Below are 15,380 nucleotides of genomic sequence, written 5' to 3' on the forward strand. Positions count from 1 at the left end.
AGAATAGTGAGAAAGGGAGCACACTGAGCTGTGTCTGAGCATTTCATTCAAACTGCTATATTGTTAAAACTCTTGAGCAATAAAGCAAATTTTCATTCCAATTAAAGATTCAAGGGTTTTAGAACAATCACCAGAAGAAAGAGAGAAAAAAGGCATATCCTCAGAGGACTTGGTAATGAATAACAAAAACAGTTCTTGTGCATTGTCCAAAATGAATGGTATTTAGTATAACTGCAGAGAGAGGATTTAATGCTAAAATCCACTGTGGTGTTCTCTGTGAGTTGATGTGGGATGGCCCATGATTGACAGCAATACTTAGCCCAGGTCAGTATCTTCTGGTCAATGTGTAACACAGGTCATTCTTGATGTCACCAACTCATTGTTGTTGCTGGGGTGGCAAACACTGGAAGGGGCAGAGCCTGAGGGAAATGACCAATTACTTAAAGCTGTTGGGATGAGTTCACTCACACAACATGAATCATATTGCCCATGCATACTCTTTGCGGATATATGTAGCAGTCTATCAGCCAAGTCTGCAAAGCCACTGCAACAGAGCAAAGTAACTACAGCCTGGGGAGAAAAAGAGGATCAGGTTGGAAGCTCAAGGATGAATCACATGTCGGAGGAGGAGGGGGAGAAGATATGTACACTTTGTAACTTGCAGTCACTGATGGGCTAAATCTGCCCTACATTCATACATAAGCCATGTACAGGATAGGAAAAGTGGTTCAGAGCACTAAAGCAAAATTTACTGCTTTTACTAACTGCATATTAAACTCTTCTAGGGGCAGAGCTACAGGACAGAAAGACTGTATTTCAATTCACCCCCAGCTCTTTCCTGGCCCACAGTCCTATGTCTCCTTTCTGTGGGTATCCCCTTACCTTTTATTGTGCTATAAAGCAAGAACACAGCTGGGGCACTGCCTATGTTCCAGGTCGCTGGCTGAGAAGGTGCCATTCAAAAGGGCAGCAGATAGGAAACTCTGGGAAAACTCTAGAGGTTGAATAGGATAGCTCTGTGCATTCTACCACTTTACTACCAGGAGCAAAGAGTGCCACCCCAGAACTGCTGCCTTGCAGCTGGAGGCCTGCTCTAGCCAGCCTGTGCCAGCAGCGGGCTGCTGCCTTCCCATGCCAACCTTGCTGAAAGTGCTCTCACTCAGAGAGTTCAAGAGCTCAGATTAGTCATCTTTCCTCTAGTAGAAAGGACTCTGGATTAGGACACTAGAGGCTTAAATTAATTTTTCAGGTTAAGTACAGACTTTTTGTGCAACCATGAGCAAGGTCTTTAATCTGCCTGAGTGTCGATATCCTTTGGAAAGGGGCAGTAATTCTTACCTAATTCCTGAGGGCTCGGAGAATAAAATTGGTAAATAACAGAGAAGTGTTCCACTACTGAGAGGATGGCTGGCACAGCTCTCCTCTCCTCTCCTCTCCTCTCCTCTCCTCTCCTCTCCTCTCCTCTCCTCTCCTCTCCTCTCCTCTCCTCTCCTCTCCTCTCCTCTCCTCTCCTCTCCTCTCCTCTCCTCTCCTCTCCTCTCCTCTCCTCTCCTCTCCTCTCCTCTCCTCTCCTCTCCTCTCCTCTCCTCTCCTCTCCTGTACTGAGTTCCCCTGCTAACTACCTAGCATATGTGCTGCAGATCTGGGGCACTCGCAGTTAGAATTTTCATGAAACAGAATATAAAATCAGAAGGAAACAGTAGCTACAGGGAAATTGCACGTCCCCTGACTACCACACCTTTAAGCACCCTTCACTGTTTTGAAGCATTCACCAGGGAATCATGCTTCCAAACTATAACTGATGCCTCCACTCAGTCAGATCTGTTATGTGCTGCCAGTACTTGGGTACAATCATTCCCTCCACAGACACACGTGGAAACTGTGATAAGGATGTAGAAAACACCAATACCAGAGCAAAGCTGTTTTAGTGGCACTTCCCAGAAACAAACTAAAAACTGAAGTGGGTCTCTCTCTCACCCGGTTTAGGTTGCCTATTCCTTCTCTTTAAACTTTTCCTGCCCCCTTTTAAATATTTCCCTTTTGCGCATTTTTTGTGTGCAGGTCTGCAGTTTTCCTTCCTGCTGAGTTACAAACTCACTCCTGCTCTATTCCTCCACTTGGCACCTTCCTGCCTTGGCTCAGAGCACATAGGCTTCAACCCCTTGATGATCAGCTGAGGAGCAGATGGAGGATGAGAGGGGCAGGATGGCTGCTTTATGAGGTGTACCCAATGGCAGCATTCATGGAAACAACCAACAAGGGACCATGAGCCAGGACTTCAAATGCTTCAATATCCAAAGTTGGAATGCAGGGGAAGTCATAGTCAAAGTCATAGGACCCAGGGATCCTGCAGTTTTGGATTCTTCTCAGCTTTCATTTAAAGCAAAGTTTCTAGTGTTCATATTCTCAAACAAAAGCTTGGAAATTGGAAGCCTTGAACATAAAGAAAATAAAAGACCCCAGAACTGATTATTTTTTTTTTAAACTCATGATTTTGCCATCAACCTCACATTATGTTGGAGAGTAGCTCAGGATTTTTGAGCATGAAAGTCTGGCAGGACTACAGATGCCTCAAAATCATAATGAATTGAGGCCACGGTCAGCTTTTGAGAAGGCTTCTCCCTTGCAGCTAAGACAATACCAGGGCTTTGCAGCACAGTTTAGTCCTCCCCACACAACCTCCCACTGGTGAGCCTTGCTATCATTGGCCTTCACAGGCATGGAGATTTTATTTTTTTTTTTGTCCCAGTTAAAGAGGAAAGGTATATTTTAGTTGTGAAGTGGCTCCCACACTACACCACTACTCAAGGTGGTGAAGACTGCAAGCTCATGAAGATGCCCAGAGGATCTCTCCCAGGCTTCCCTCCAGGGCCAGCACAGCTTCTTGAAGGGACAGGAGTCCTGCATAGCTGCAGCCATATGTTGAATGCAGCAGAGGCATACGGAGCTAATTATGTAAATAAACATCTCGGTCCATGATGATTCTAAATAATGCAAAACATAAAGAGGCAAAACATGAATGTTCTAATGAAAATAGATTCTTAGGGTGATTAATTTATAATAAAGAAATGCTGCATATGTCAAAAATGGTGCGTCATTGTATGATTTAATATAATCAGGCACAGCTGCATTGCTCTTAATGTTGGCAAACAATGATCTTGTTCACCTCCTCCTGCATCTGTACCACAGTATTAAAAGAGAAGAAAACTGAACAGTAGAGTCAGCAAACACTTATGAAAAAAATATTTTTAAAGCATCTTGATAAATATTTACCAACTTTTGGGATGTTTGAACACTGGAGGTTGTGTCAGGAAAAAAGCATGGGCAGATATCCTCAAAAAACAACACAAGTGGTCAACAGCCTCCATACAAAAGGGATTTGCTCAATACAATAGGCCACTGTTGCTGTGGCTCTCAGTATTGTTTACCTCTCACAGAGCTTCCAAGTACAAAGCACTTCAAACAAACTACACTAAGACTTTAAACTGAATCCACCCATCAGGTTAATAAAACAAATATTGATTGGGTTTGAGAGTCATTGCAGAAAAAAAACCCTTTTGGATTGTAAGAGTTCCTTTGTTCAAGCAGTTTTGTCCAGAGCCTTCAATCAACATGTTAAAATCTCATCTTAAATACTGAGGCAATATTCTACAGTGTTTGCCCTGAAATCTACTTTTATTTGTAGCATATGCACAAATACAGGTACCTGAAAAGATAGAGGCAAGCATTTCATGCACACAAAGGAAAGAAATCATACTAACCACAAAAATAGGCTGGAAATTCTAATAATGAAGAGCAAAACTAAAATTCTTTTAAGTGCGTATATTGATTTATACACCTAAATGTCATTCCAAAAATTGTAATTTGTAGAGATTTTTGACCTCTCTAGAAACTCAAATTCTGCAATGCAGAAGAAAATCATGTGAGCCTGCAAATACCCTTTCACAGGATGTCCTGCAAGATCTAATGGACTAGGAAAGTATCTTGACATGATCCAACACAAAAGGGCAACCCAGATGCTTGAGAGCAAGTACAGAAATAGCAAGAAAGCAGCAGAAAAGATTTGCAGAGAATTATCGCCTTGGGTACAGGCTGATCTGTATTTTTCAGAATTTGTTGCCTGATTACTAGACAGGGAGCAAATATATCTTAATGATTTTAGGTTCTCACCCCACTTTCAAAACCAGTTTGGGTTCTAAGAAACTTTTGTCAAGACATTATGTAAAATTAAAGGAGTGACCGGGAGCTTCAGTACTGCTACCTTGTGCAAGTGCTTCAAGATGTGGATTGAGAACATCAAGCCTCTAGCAGAGATTTAGACAAGTGTGTTCAAAAAGAAATAGATTCTCCACATGGTTTTGAAATTTTCATCCACAATCAAACCAGATTTATTCCCACAAGTAACAGCACAGGCTACAAATTCAAAAGCAACTAGCCACATATATTTTCTTCTTCTGCAAAATTTACTTCATTCTCCAAACATGAAAGATGCGTTAGAAATATAAGCACACAAAGAGTGACCAGGTCACTGGCACCTTTTAGTAATGACATTTTAGCATGGTAATACCAAATCAAGAATAATTCATACTTGTCACAGTAGTGTGAAAATGCAAGGGACAGTAAAGGATGAAAATATTGTCAGAAGTTAACTAAGGTATTCAGTACTCCCACACAATGGAGCTCAGTAGTGCTGACAGTTCCTGCAAACCCAATTCTGCCAGTGGACCAAGCTCACAGTTCCTTTGGGTTAGAAAGGTACTGCAGAGAGAAACAGCAAATAGACAGGTAAACATCTCAAGAGGAGGATTCTCCAGACACTTGACCAAACCATGGCATAGGAGCTTTAAGTAGCATTCACTGATACTCATTAATTCAATAAACACATCAGTTAAATAATCATGTATTCTCTTTTCCTGGCTATGTAAAGCAAGTTGTGCTAGGTAGATCAGCCCAGAGCAGACACCAGGCCACAGCACACAAACCTTTTTGCACCCTGGATTTTTTCTTTGGCATTCAAACAGGCCCTGTCTGGCTTTTTCTTACCAATTCACAACTTTCAGGTAATTCTTGATAAAGAATTCTCAACAGAGCCCAGTCAGCAGTGGAGACTGGTGTGATACTACAGCTGGGTTCCTCTAACACAAGGCACAGTTTCTAAGTGACAGAGAAGGTATTAAGAAATTACACCATCACTGAATGAAAGTGCAACATATACCCAGTGCTCAGCATCTGCCTTAGCTTAAGGGCATAGCATTCTGCAAATCTTGTAAAATCAGGTGGTTGATCTGATAAGATACTCTGCATCACTGGGGCTCTCCCTATCTGAGGGCAGAATCAAACCCCATGAGTTTTGCTCAGAATATCTCACTCGCAGCTAGACTTCTTTGCTGGAAGAGTTATGCAGTCTTAGTTTGCATCTTATCACCAGCACTGCAACAGTCAGACTTCAGGGTTTGTTGTCTCACAGGCACCCACTTTATTCTCATTGCTGGGGAGCAGCATTAGAAACACAGCCTCAGAGTGAAAGAACAACGGGGAGCGAATGAGTGATAAGAAGCAGAAAGAGCTTGCAGAGTTAGCACCTGCACAGCAGACGTAGGCTGAAGCTCACTTCATTGATGTGGGGCACTTCTTGCATCTGGAGCATTATGATTAAGAGAATAAAATACATGTTCTACCACACTGAATGCCATAAGTAATTGTCATGTTCACTCACATTGCTCTACTTTGGGATAATATAGGCTATTAGGCTTGGGTAAGACAAAACATATAAGAAAATACTCAAAGGACTAATGAAATGCAAAAAACAGATTTCTAAAATGGAGAATAATATTGCATATCCTTAATAAGTGATGGGTTTGATTAAGTTCTCCAACTTTTTACAATCAAGACAGGACCTTCTTTAACAAGTATCTATGTCCAAGCACTAACATATGCACTGAGGGTTTTGCAGACTTTTGCACTCAAACTCCTTGAAGTTGTGGATTTTCTGTTAACCTTCTCAGTTCTCTATCATGGTGCTGAACAAATTATGTTGAGCTTCTGAACCATTTCTCTGCCTTCCTTGATGACCAACAATAGCTAAAATGCCCTGAGGTGAGAAGAGGGAACTCATCCTTGCCTTGCCCTCCTCCCAGTACCATCCCCAAATATGTGACCTGTTGAAGGTTGTAAAACACTGACCTCCTCTGCTCTTACTCTAAATACAAGTCCTTGATGCTGTCTCTGATTGCCTGTGAGTGCAGCTGAACCACAATTCATGGCCAAATTTTTAGAAAAGACTACAGTAGTTCAAAAGCAGAAACACATTTGTATAACCAGACAGTACTAAGGAACATTCTGGTCTGCTGCTGTGTATATGCTGTCCTTCCAATTTCCAGCCCTGGTTCCAGTGGGGATTGCCCACTGGATTTAGGGTAAATCTAAAGTAGAGACTTTCTAATGGAATTGAGCTTTATGGTCCCATTTTTCCCCAAACCATGTCAAACCAGCAAAAAACAATGAACAAACACATACCTAGACCCATGCATAGCCATGAGAAACTCATAGTCAGAGGAACAGAAAAACTTCAGAATAAAATATGAGGCTGCATGTCAATAACAGAAAATAATGTATTGCAGATAAATTTGGGACCTTTTTTTTCTCTTCTTAGACACAGGAAAAAAGTAAAATTTTATTCTGATCAGATATGGAAATACAGGGATTAAAAGAATCAGGCGAGTGATTTGTAATTGGTCTCCAGACTGCACCTCCTTCTCTAGTAAAGTGCATGCAAGTGGATAAAACTGCATGGATGGACTTTATTAGCTACAGCTTTCCTTCCTCACTCTGGGATTAGAGGAATACTTTAACCTTGACACATTCATCTTATACTCACAAAGATTCACTTTTAACAGTCACTTCTCCTTTCCTCTTCACTTGTTTGGTTCTGGCACATAGTTTTCTAAATTAGAAGAGGCTACTGTTCTGTCTTAAAAAGCAAGGGAATTCTCACCTATCTTTGTTAGCAAGAGCATGGAGAAATTCTAGATGGTTACTACATCCTAGAATTGTATTTCAGATGACAGAAATATGGCAAAAGCAGAGGTTTGTATAAACAAGGCTCTTGGGAGCATGCATTAGGCTGTCCTTTAAACACACTAAAGGAAAAATATCAGGAGCATGATTTTATTTGTCAAATAATACTGTAAAGCAAAGTATACAAATTCATGTTACTTATATAGTAGTGAGAAATCATACTTTTTTTTTTAAGGCTTCCTTTACGCTAAAGAAATTAGCAATGGGATTTTCAAAAGCACTCAGCACTGTCCCAGCTCTGCACTGAGCAGGATGTACAAATACTGCTCCTGCTGCTTCTGCTCCTGTCCACAAAGACAAAACTAGGCCATTTCAAGGTATCCACAAGAAGCCAACAGCTAGGGGACAAACTGCCATGCAGCACTACTGGCACATACCTATCCTCCACAGACAGGAGGAAAAGTATCTGTGGAAATGAATGCTTATTCAGAGGGCTGGGGAATATGAGAATTCAAGGAAGTTGTTTTTTTTTTTTTTTAATGGAAGAGGGTGTTATTAAGCAAAATACTTGAAAGTTAATTGCAGAATAAAAGAATATACCTCAGGGGTACACACTTTCTCAGTACACTGATTTATTGTAATTACAGAGTTTACCCTCACCTTTTTTCTTTATCCAGCCACATATTTGAGTTGCTTTAGATTAAAGTATATGCCTTGTTAATTATGGCATTTAGTTCTCAAATCATAATTGGAGTCTGGTGCTAAGCTCCTATAACTCTTCTTGTCACTGTTTCAAGGGGGCCTGTTTAATTTGCCTGAGGTAAACTAAAATGGAAAGTACCGTCTTATTTGAGTAATATGAGATATTTCTTGTGGCTTTAATGACCAAATATTTTACTGTTTATGGGGGGGGGTGGGCACAGTTAGGTGGGGGTGTCTGTGTAACAATGGGCAGTCCTTCTTGCCAAGAGCTAATCAAGATGGATGCTGTCATAATAATTTTTTTAGGGATTTTATTATGTCCTTCAAGCAGATGAAAGTAATACCACTTAGAATAAACAAACACCAGTAGACATTGGATAAAAATTGTTACAGTGAGCTACTAGGAACTTTCCTGCCTTGTGCTCCTTTAGAAACATCTTGGAACAGTGTGGGAGACTGAAACTCTTACCCTGTTTAATTTTCTCCAACCATTTGGGAACTGCATCAGAGACAAAAGCTAGAGGAAAAGTTTGTGGATATTTGGAAGAAGAGCACCTGATGACTTTTGTAAACATACACTACCTAAAATTAATGCACTCTGCGTTCCTTAAGGCTTTCCTTCAGGTGCTTTAGGTATTGTCTGATAACTCTTCATTTAGGTCAAAGTAAGTGGTTATCTTCAAGTTAGATTCCAAAGCTGTAATCCAGCATCAACCAGATTTGCAAGGCGTGTAAGTCAGGAAGTTTCTAAATTTGTTCTCTCAGTGGCAATTTACCTCAATAAGCATTTTCTCCCACAGTTTCCCGTTAAATTAAACAATTAGCCTGTTTTGTAGCTTTGAGGGCCTACTCTTTCTGCATAAATAAAGTATGTGCCATTTTTGCTTCTATTTCCTCTGTCAGCATTATCCCCCACACTTTTTCTGTGCACCAACCTATCAGTATGGAGAGATGGTTAGACAGCCTAGATATTACTATCTAGTGAAGTCACTTCTGTAGTTTTTGCCTTAGAAATACATACTAGGCAGGAACCAAACCACTCCACCTCACATTTTCATGAACAAGTTTTCCTGCTTTTGCTTCATTACAGTTTTGCAGCTGAAAGGAGATGACAGAAGCCCAAGGCAGGTTCCTCTTTTGTTCATGGAAACACTGTTCTTGGCAGTTCCCTCCTCTCCTTTCTCTCCTTTTCACTTCCCTCTGGAAGGCAAAAGGTTAAAATATCTCTCTGCTTTGGCTCTTGATGGTAAGTATCAATGTGACAAATTATCTCTAAATTTTTCTAGTCATAAATAGGTTTCCAACAGGTATTTTAAGCAGGCTCACACTTGAATTTCCGTAGCTTCAAAGCAGCAATAATCAATTCTTTGGTTCACAGTCTTTCTGCATTCCCTTCAGGTAAGACATGCATCATTGTAACAGCACCTCAATTTTATGTAGCATTAATGCCTATCTATCTGAGGTGCTCTATTTCTTGTTTATACCAAAGGATTTTAAAAAATCATATTGTATTCTGCTTCTTCTTCTTCATCATCCAGCAACAGCCAGAGGAATCAGGGCAGCCATTCATTCACTGCTGTACTTCATAGCGCTGTCAGTGAAAAAGTCACGTTTGCTTGCTGCTTCAAGTCTCTGCAATCTTTCCCATAAACAAGCTGTTAAATTTCCATTCATCAGGAATGGGTTCTGCTAAGGAAAAGGAACAAGCAGCAAGCCTTCTGGAGCCACTGAGAGGTGAAAGGAGCCTTTCAACCAGGAATTCCTTGCACTAAAAGCTTTGCAACTGCAGGATACAAACAAATGTGCTTTCCTACAATTTCAGATGACAACTCTGGGGTGGACTGAGGAATTCCAGAAGCATCATGAGATTCTTACGCATGACTTTTACATCACCTTGAAGCCAATAAGATAGACAATCCAAATCAGAAACAGGCTATTCCCTTTGTAGTTCTTTGGAACTAAGACATTTGTCATCATATTTCTCACAGTTCTCACTTTGCCTCACATGGAGAGAAACACCAGAACTGTAGTCTTGCTGAAGGCACAGTTGTTGCCTACTGCATCATTAGTCATTGGCCACAGATTTCAATTTCACAAGCAGAATGAGAAAGCTATTGTGTGGCTCTTGCTAGCTGGGTTGCCTATAGTAGTGCATCATATATCTGAACAATGAAACTTTGCCAGCTTGGTGAGAAATTGTCTCCTCTGGAGATGATGTGGTGGAAGGGGATTTTTGAATCCCCTTCCTTAGTGCTACGTGATTTAGTCAAAGGTGTGTCTGCCCTAGGCATGGGGATTGGAACTAAATTATTTTTAGAGTCCTTTCCAACCTGAAACATTCTGTGATTCTATTATTTACTTCACAGTCACCCAGGAAAAGGTCTTTTGCTCTAAATGAATGCAAATATATAGAGAGAAAATTTTTGGAAAACCCCACAAGCACATTTTGTCATCACAGTTGTCATTGAGAAACCCACTGGAACTTTGGGAACTCAGCCACATCAGTATCATCTGCCAAGAGCAAACACCCAAGTCTCTGCTGAGGCTGGGGATGACATCTGTGATAGCCTTCATTTAGCAAGACATTCTTTCCAAGACACTGAGAATCATTTCTGGAAAGGAAAAGAACCATGGAAAATATAGAAGCCTGCTGATCCAAAGGCAACAGTTTTTCTTATTTTATTCAGCAAGAAAATGAAGAGACTTTTACTCCATGTCCATAGAAGTGACTTGTACAGGCTAATGAAAAAAAGCTGTATAAAGGAAGTCAGATCCAGCTAAGGAGTGTCAATTTCCAATGGAGACACCTATTTTTTCATCAGCCTGTCTAGCAGGGTCAGTACCACTCTGTCCTATCTTTGACACTTCAGGGGTCATGATATCAGTGATACCTTTGGAAGTTACAAGATAAGTTTTTGCTATAGCTCTGTTCAAACAGTACTTCCTACATTTATGTCTTACAAGAATGTCTTTGCAGTCAAGAGCCCCTAAGGAAGAACCTTTTTTCCTGCAAGTACTTCCTGAAAACAGGAATGTATCTTGTCTTTGCTATTCTGTACAGAACATCTCTTCCCCTTCACCCAAAACCTGACAAAGAGTTTGAGCACCTCATTATCAAAGAAACCTCAAAGCAATCCTACAAATAAACATGCTACATCAATTGTAACAAGTTAGAAGTTAGTTGGTATCATGCAGCATGTGGTAGTCATAAGTGCACTAACACCAATCTCAACACACACTTCATATCAGCATCTGCTGTAAATTGGCCATGTTATTGGCATTGTTATTGCCAAGGGAAAACCTGTCATGAAATTAGACCCACTCAAGCATATAAAAAGGTCATTGGCAAGGACACTGCAGGACATGAAGTGATGCTATTTAGGGAGACCACTTTCTGTGGTCTTTTTCCCTCTTATCTGTTCAGGAATTGCAGTGGTGTTAGTGCTAGAGTCTATATACTCCCTTGCTTGTTCATTTAATATCTCTTTATAGATTACTTACATGTTAATCTCTCCTCTAATCACTTTTTGAACCTGCTGACAATGTGCCTGCAAAATATCCTGGGTTAGAAAGTCCAAAAGTTCACTACCTGTCTTATCAAGGATTATTTCATGTCTTTCAAATTATCTCTTACTAGTTTCCCAAAATGCTCCTTAGCTTTAGTGTTACAGGATGTGCTAGCAGTTTTTCATTTAGTTTATATGTCACTTTCATATCCCCATATACATCTCAATCATATACCCCTTCAGCCTTTTTGTTTCCAATCTGAAGAGTCTCTGCATTTTTAATCTCTCCTTGTAAGATGATTGCTCTCTTGTGTCAATTATTTTAGCTATCATCTTCTGGGCATTTTCCAGTGCTACTGTTTTATTCTTTAGGTGCAGAGACTGGAACTGTGCCCAACACTCAAAATGTAGACACATCAGTTTTACTCAGGAGCAAAATGTCAGTCTTGTTCACAGTATCATTCCTTCTGATGCCTACAACTTCATTGGCTTTTTATCAGCTTCAGCACATTAAGCCAAGGGAATATTACCAGGGAATCCCTGGTAATGATTTCAAAATTTCTTTAATGGAAGTGATAACATATGGAAGTGATAACAGTTCAGAGTCCAGCACAACCTAGCCTTGTTAAGGTCACTTTTTCCTAAATTAATTTCCTCTTATTTACCTAAAGTGAAGTGTATCCACCAGCTTTTTGCTCATTCAATTTTATGATGCTCACTGAATGTCCTTCACCATTGGACCATTTCATTTACCCAAAATGCTTATCCAAAATTATAGATTTAACTCTTCACTCCCGGTTTTATCACTGATGATGTTTCAGAATCACAATGGGCCCAGTAGGGGTCTCAAAAGGATGTTACTGCTGACTCTTCTCCATTGTGAAAAGTGGCCACTAAGTGACTCTTGGCTTCTTCCCCTTTAATCAGCTTTCAGTTTGAAAATGAACCTTTCCTCTAATCCCACAGCAATTTTATATTGCTAAATTGTTCTGTTGTGGAACATCAAGGATCTTCTGAAAATCCTAGCATAACATGTTGGCTAGATCCCTTTTATCTGCAGACTTACTGACACTACAGAATGCTATTAGACTCCCCCTCACAGTGGCCACACTGGTATTTTTTCAGTGGATCATATCTTTCCATGTACCATTAGCAATGTGACAATATTTCTTAGGGCTGACTGTACTAGCTTGCTGGAGAGTCAGGCATCTGCAATCTGAAATTTCTGCTGCATCAATAAATTTGCAAAGAATTGTGAGTATTCTGTTTTCGGGACATTCTTCAGCAAAGTTTCTGCCTGGGGTTGTGCCTTCATGGGTTTGCCTGTCACATATTTCTGAGCAACTTTGGAAATTATTAAGAACCAAGTACCCAAGTTATAAAGAGAAGATATAAAATTGGTGGGGTTAGTGCCATCCTTCTTAGACTATTGCATCACTGCAGCTGGCATCATTTTCACAGATACTGATAAGAACAATCCAGTAAGCCTCTGTGTCGAAACCCAGACAGGCATTCCTTGGATAGTTCAGCTTCTACCACAGCTTTCTACCACAGAAAAAGGACTGAAGTGCTGAGCTTCATGACATTTCCTCCATGGGATTTTTATGGCAATAGACTTGGTAGTACATAGAGGTCTTTTAAATTATTTGACAAGTCACATTCAGCACAGTACTAATTCACAGGAACATATACCACTTCTGGTTAATTGTGAGAAGTTGTATTACTGGCTTGATGTACCTCTATCTAGAAATTAAGCCCTTAATGCTCCAATCAAGGCATTTAATAACAATAGATGAAATAGTGCATGACTGACAGAGAAGCATTGCAAGAATCAAATTTTGCTATAGTTAATATGTACAGTTGTCCATGTTAGGTTTATGAAAGCCACAGGCCACTCCTTGATTCTCTTAAAATACTCCTTGTTAAGTCCATATGAATGCAAGAATGAAATATTTTGCTATATCTTATCATTTATCCAAGCTAGAAAGAACTCCTAAAACAAGTGTTCCAAGCAACCTGCAGCTGCTGATGTGGTGCCAGACTGTGCCGCTTCATTGTCACTGCAAGCTGGAATATTTCCTTGCTTCGTCTGTTCATGTTGGTTCTTCAGGTAGCAACACTGACTGTCAAATATTCAATGCTGCCCTGTGGTTCCCACTGGCATTAGGGAACAGCCAGCCAAGAAATTGTCCAAGAAGTTCACTTCATTTTTAACATGACAAAAAAAGCTACCTGCTCATAATGCATGCGGCCACTAACTTCTTATTCCCAAGCAAACTAGTTGACACTTTTGTTATCTTAATATACTGTCTCCAAGAAAACATGGGCATGAGAGGATTGGCCTGATACTGTGTATGAGACCAGCTGAAAAAGCCCTAAAGGGTTAATTACTTACCAAGATCCTTCACATAAACAAAAGCTCCAATATTATTTCTTTTGAAAGTGCCCAAGAAATCCTGATCCAAACCCCAAACTGGTAACACAATTGAAATAAATTTTATATTTTATCTAGAGAAGGCTCGAGGTGATTTTGCTTTCCTCACAAACAGTCAGTGTAACCCTCTCTGCTCTTTATCCACTATGAAACTTTACAGACTCTTGGATACTGTCACATCTGACCCTAGGATCTCCTTTTAACTCTGGTGATTTTAAGAACTTCACCAAAAGCACACTAATTTGAGCTGTCACTATCATGCTGTGCCGTCTGTAGGCACATGGTCTGGTTGAATGTAAGGTGCAACCAGCCAAAGATTCAATCCTTTCAAGCTGTTGTTCAGGGAGCCTGGCTGATGAGGCTTGCGGGGTTCCTCATTGTTCTGCATGTCACTCCTCATCTGATTTGCACACAGCCCCTGAAGCTGTCCCATTGGACAAGTTATCAAACCATGCCTCACTCGTTGCAAACCCAATCTATCTGAAGGATTGCAATACAAGCAGGAACAGGTTTTGGATTAATCTCTGACATCATCTACCTGGCATCCCTTTGCAGTGTATATGAGAGTGTATTTGCTCAAAGCTACGGAGCTGTGCCAAAGCCAGTCCCTTCTGTTATCAAGGCCACTGCACTTGACTCATTTAAAGTATAGATTGCCAAAGGATAAGTTGAAACTGCTGTGTCAACTGGTTGACAAGACACTTGTCTTTCAGCTCTTCATGGGCCTCTCTCCAGAGTCTGGGACTATCATTGCATTCACCACCTGATAGTCCAAGCTCAGCAAAGTTCTCAAACTCAAGGGTGTAATACTTCTTTATAGTTGAGGGTTCATAATGAGTCACAGACTGCACCACTCCAAAGAGAAAAGAGTACAAGTGACAGAGAAGCTAAATTTGTTTCCTAGGGATGGATAGTTATCACTTAAAACACCCAGCTTCAAGGTTTCAAGTTGTCTGAAACACCTACCAGAGGTTATTGTGTTATATGTGGGGGATACTGTTCCTTGTTTGTGCAAGCAAAACTGCTGCCATGACCTGTTTTTCTGCTTCTCCATTCAAGCAGACCCCAGAAAGATGAGGGCAGGGTGGGGGGGAGGAAGGAGAGAGTTGTTTTTTGGTGGTATTTTGCTTGTACTGAGGAGAAGTTACATTCACATACCCAGGCTGCCCCTAGTCGGTGTGTTCTGCTCCACAAGCACAACAGTGTACATGCAGGAATCCACTGGCTCAAATGCATGCAGAAAGCTGTTTTAGGGACAGCTTCTCTTTGCTTTACCCATGAATGACTTCTTAGTGGGATTATTCCACATGAATAAGGAAGGGTTATCTGGTCGGTAAGACCTGCTTTCTTTTGAGTCTTGCAAGGGAAACAGTGGAAACTCTATTGTTGAGTCACATAAAACTAGAACAGACAAGTTGCTACAGACAAGGCTGTGTCATTTAGACTCAACCCCTCTGGTGGGAGTCATGTAGAAGGCCCTCTTGTTATGGGCATTTTCCCTTCCATGGCCTCACAGTTCCTAATTCTGGCAAAAGATTGTCTCTGTCTCTGCAGGCTGCTGGCCACACTGGGAAAAGACAGCCTGCTAATGGTTTTCAGTATTTCCCTCAGAGTGCTGCATTCACTGTGAGGAGCAGGCAGGGAATTCTGTTTCCCAACCCTGCCTGCCCCCGCTGTGTGAAAAGGAACAAGCAGCGTTGCAAGGGGAAGATGTTTTCTAT

The sequence above is a fragment of the Cinclus cinclus genome, chromosome 5 (genome assembly GCF_963662255.1).
Source record: "Cinclus cinclus chromosome 5, bCinCin1.1, whole genome shotgun sequence".
NCBI classification, from domain to species: Eukaryota; Metazoa; Chordata; class Aves; order Passeriformes; family Cinclidae; genus Cinclus; species Cinclus cinclus.